Source organism: Cyprinodon variegatus, unplaced genomic scaffold (genome assembly GCF_000732505.1).
Source record: "Cyprinodon variegatus isolate N-32 unplaced genomic scaffold, C_variegatus-1.0 Scaffold765, whole genome shotgun sequence".
Classification (NCBI taxonomy): Eukaryota; Metazoa; Chordata; class Actinopteri; order Cyprinodontiformes; family Cyprinodontidae; genus Cyprinodon; species Cyprinodon variegatus.
Window position 1 is genome coordinate 208,708 of NW_015151218.1, and position 5,029 is coordinate 213,736.

A 5,029-nucleotide genomic window follows, 5' to 3' on the forward strand; every position below is an offset into this window, starting at 1 on the left:
CAATAACCCAATGTGACAATACTGAAAACGTTTTGTTGAAAAAAAAAATCACTTTTATTCAAGTATTCAAAGCCTTTGCTTCATTTTTTTGCCTGTCCACCTCTGCTGGAAATTTCAGTCTCAGTTTTTATCGAATAAGGTGACACAAGCTTAACACACCTATATTAAAACAGTTTGCCCCATTCATCCCACGTTTCATCAAGCTTGTGGACAGATGGGAAACAGAGGTTAAAGCCTGGAGTCTGGCTCGGTGACTCCAGGACATTGACAGAGTGGTTCTGAAGCCACTCCGTTGAGCTTGTGGCTGTGTGCTTTGGGTTGACCAGTCGGAGCTCAGGAGCGCTTTGGAGCAGGTTTTTATCCAGGATGTCTTCCGCAAAAACATCCCCATAGCATGATGTTGCCACCACCATGCTTCACTGAAGGGATGATTTTGGCCCATTGGCATGTAGTACCTGGTTTCCTCCAAACATAATGCCTCACATTAACTCTAAAAAAATCCAATCTCCACACTCTGATATTTTCTTTTAACCATGGAACCTAATATTGTGCAGACAGATTTCATTTCCTAATCATGTCCAATCAGCTGAATTTATCAGAAGTGGAAACCATTAAAGTTTTAAAAGATCTCCATGATCTGTGAAAAGAGAATGCAAACAATTATTATTATGGTAAAGACTTTTTGTAAATGCGATTTCTTAGTTTTCTATTTTAATTAAATTAGCAAATGAAGCCATTTTTTTCACATTGAAATTATTCAGTATTGTGAGTAGAAATGTAAAGAAAGCGATTAATTTATTGCCATTTTGATTAAAACAGACACTGCAGCTGTGTTCTTACCTTACTGATGCACAATAATAATAATAATAATAATAATAATAATATGAATTCTTTGAGGGATGCATTCATTATTTATTATTCATTATCACCATAGATAGGGATCCTGTGAGATGCACCTGGCTGGGAGAACAGAATATGTTAACAGTTTGTTTGGGACGACGTGGCATTGGATGCCCTGAAATCAAAGGGTTGACGGTTCAAGTCCTGGCTCCGGCTTTCAGTGTCGTGTCCTTGGGCGTTGACGTGGACAATGTAATGTTATCTGGTTTTGCCTTCCCATACCAGTTTTTTTATGTTGTTTTTTTTACTTTATAATATCTTAGGTAAACAAATAGAAAGGTATCAGTATGTTAGCCTCTCAAATCCAGTTTATGAATTTGAAGTAACTTTTTAGACCCTAAATTTAGGTTGATGTGTGAAAACTAACTGTAGTTTTAAGGGTAAATTCCAAACACACAATAAAAGCTTCAAGACTAAGCAGTGTACTTCTGTTTCTTTGCTTTGTAATTGTTTTATAATGTGAATTATTTCAATAATATAATTAAATACAGAAACAGCTTTCCTGTTTTGTGATAGATATTTAAATTAAATGTTTTTGGAAATAGTTTTTACCATGATATTACAGTTTTATTAATGTGGAGTTCCAAAATTTAGACACATCATGTTTTTAAATCCTTCCTTCTCTCATTTTAGTTTTGTGGTTGTGGTTTATATAAAGCTGAACTCCAATGCTTTGGCCTGAATCCTTTGTTATTGTTGCTCCTCAGGTGCTGACAGGTGCTTGTTTTGATGCATTCTCTATAAATGTATAAAGATGCTTCACAGGCTCCCCACCGCCAAGTCACAGATGATCCCCCCGCAGCATTCAACCATTTCTGAGGTTACATAGAAGGTGTTATGTAGTGGTACAATTTTTTTTTAATGTCCAAATTGATTAAAGGTCTAACCTAGATGGGGGTGAAAAACCTGCAGAACTGCTGTAAAATAAACACAGCATGATAGCGTGTAATTATTATGTTTTTACATAGTCTACCTTCATGCTTACTACACTGGCTAGCTGCAATCCATGACATTGTTTAGTGTCTGTGCAGCAATAACTGTAACGTTATTGTTCAAAAAAATTAATAGGGATAAATAAACAGATTAAATATATGACCCAAACAAGACATCTGTTCAGCATCTGGAAAGACTAATTTACATTTTTATTCCCTCCTAGACACTTTCAGTATACAATATCAGTGTAAGGGCTAAAATATAGAGGATTTTGCATGATATGTCCTCTTTAAACTTCTTTATATCTTTGACAAAGCAATTGTTGGTGAGCTATTTTGGTAAACTTGCCACCCCTGACTTTTAAATCTGTTACTTTAGTTGTTTAAATTGACTGGGATCTTGTCTATATAGTTATGAATATTAACCCCAACACATCACAAACAGAAACTATCTCTTTTTTTATCCAAATGCTGGTAAACTGTCCCGTGCTGTAAAGTGCTAGTTTTACTTTTCATCTTGTGTTTGGGTTTTCCTGGTTCCTCTTCTCCATTCACTGGTGCTTTTGGTTTTATTATTAGGGTTTTGAAAATCTGTCTGTATTTAAATCTGTGGTTATGTTCCTGCTTCTTTCTTTTTCATGTGGTTCCATTTTCCTGATTGTCTCTTGCTTTTATTTCATCACCTCATTCTGCTGCAGCATTTAGGCTTTCATCTTTTAAAGCAATCTTTATTCTGAGTATTAATTGCAAAAAGGTCAATTATTTTATTTGATAATGAACTGATTTCAGGCTGCTCAGTCGTGCAGTGGGTAGCACTGCTGCCTTGCAGCAAGAAGCTTCTGGGTTCGATTCCCGGCCCGGAGTCTTTCTGCATGGAGTTTGGATGTTCTCCCTGAGCATGCGTGGGTTCTCTCCGGGTACTCCGGCTTCCTCCCACAGTCCAAAAACATGACTGTTAGGTTAATTGGCTTCTCTAAATTCTACTTAGGTGTGAGTGTGTGTATGAATGGTTGTTTGTCTGTGCTTTAAATAATTCACATTCAGTGAGAAGTTAAGCATGTTCATAGAAAATTAAGTGAAAAGAAAAAGTCTGAGGAAAAAAGCTTTATCCAAAAACATAGATAATAGCAGCATTGAGTTGTTAAGAAGTGAACTCTGGCTGGGGTCAGGTTAAACAGACACTTTGCTCTACAAATGTCACATCTACCTTGTCTAGCCACTTTTGAACCGAAGCCAACACTAGGAGCATCTTACCACCAAGGCCAAGAATAAGAAAGATAAAGAATAGCGAGGCTCATAATCCATGTTTCTTTAATTTCACTGCGAAGTTTCCACAGTCAATGAAAAATAGGGGTCCCATTTCATCTGTTGGCATTGGTCCACAACTTACTTCCTGAGGTTACTAGTTAAATCCGCCATCGATCAAAACATTTTGATGGACTTCATGCTACCCTCTGCTGGCAAGCTTTACAGGGATGCTAATTTAACTTTTCTACAGGACTAACTACATGCTCACACTGCCAAATGTACCAAAAGCAGGTTCAGTTACCATGTTCTGTTACTGATTGGCCAGAAAACAGGCCGGACCTAAACCCCATGAAGAATGTCAAAGGGGATACTTGTGTTAAAAAATACTCTGGTAAAAGTGGAAGTACAGATTTAACTTCTTTACTCAAGTAAAAGTAACATAGTGGCTTGTAAATTTACTTAAAGTATAAAAGTAAAAGTAGAAACCACTTTTTTCATGCCGTTGCCTACATTTTAAATGGATGTATGCCAATAGGACTAGATCTCCATTGTGTTCATTTTCAATCATCTCATCACCCATACTACTATGCTAACGCCACCGCCACCAAGCTGCAATGATTTGCCGCGAATGAATACCGCCGAATCTGTCGATTCATCTTGTAGTGGTGCGTCAAATGCAACGTAGATTCCCATCCAATTAGATTGAATTTGGTATTGATGACGTGAAAAATAATAACGGTAACTCCATTGAAATGATTCAAAACTAAAGTAATGAGACAATTTTTTAAAATGTAAGGAGTAGAAAGTACAGATATTTGTGTAAAAATGTAAGGAGTAGAAGTAAAAAGTCGCCATAATAATAAGTAGTAAAGTAAAGTAAAAATATCAGAAAAATCTACTTGAGTACAGTAACGAAGTATTTGTACTTCGTTAAGAAGCCAAGGTTTTGATTGTCATTAATAAGTCATAATAATGAGAAATACAAGATCTGAAGACTAAAAAGATTTCTCTCTGTGTAATTAATTTATATAATATATGTGTAAGTTTCACTTTCTGAAATGAGAGAGTAAAGATGCTGTGGTACTGGAAAAAAATAGCATCTATTGCATCACTTTGAAAGAGTCACATTGTCTGCCCAGATGAAATCTGACTAATAGTTCCTGATTGTCATAGGAACACGTCTACAGCATATCTTTGTCCGGTCAGTCTTTTGACTGATGTCTTATTGCTATTTTAGAGACATTCTTATTTCCTCTTTAAAGTTTTGATTTCTAGTTAGTGGTGTTTCTGCTGTTTCAGAGTGAAACTAAAAGCTGCAAACTTGGGAAGTTGGGAAGTATCACCACCTTAATCAAGCTAAATGTCTGTTTCATTATCTCTTCCATTGAGTTGGTGTGAGCATGTTTTATGCTTCAAAGTGTTTGACTTTGAAATTGCAAAGAAGAAGGTTTGCAAAGAACAGTTTTTGAATACACTTAAAATATATACATTGAATACCACTTAAATTAGTAATACAAAAGTAGCACTAATGACAAAATAAGATTTAAAATGTTAGAAAATAAATTAAAAAGTGCAGATTATCTGAACTAACCCGATATGATGAAGTAAAAACTTTTTAGTAGCTTATCAACATCCAACTTAATTTCTAATCATGTGAACAAGGGGAATTTTTTTCTTTTGTTTCACATAGGCCTCATGGCAAATAAATAGGTTCTAGGTATTTTTAGTGCATCATTTAAGGTACATTTAAGGTTTTTTGTCTTTACAGTGCAATCCAATAGTTTTCCCATTCCCATTTCCGTTGCACTGTTGACATAATTACTATGTTTATTTAGCTTTTCAAAGTGATTCTAGCTCTGCTGTCTCTGTTCACATGGTTCTGAACAACGGTCACAGCTTAGTTAGGGCTGCTTTGAGTGCTCTGCTAGAATTACTCTTATATATATATA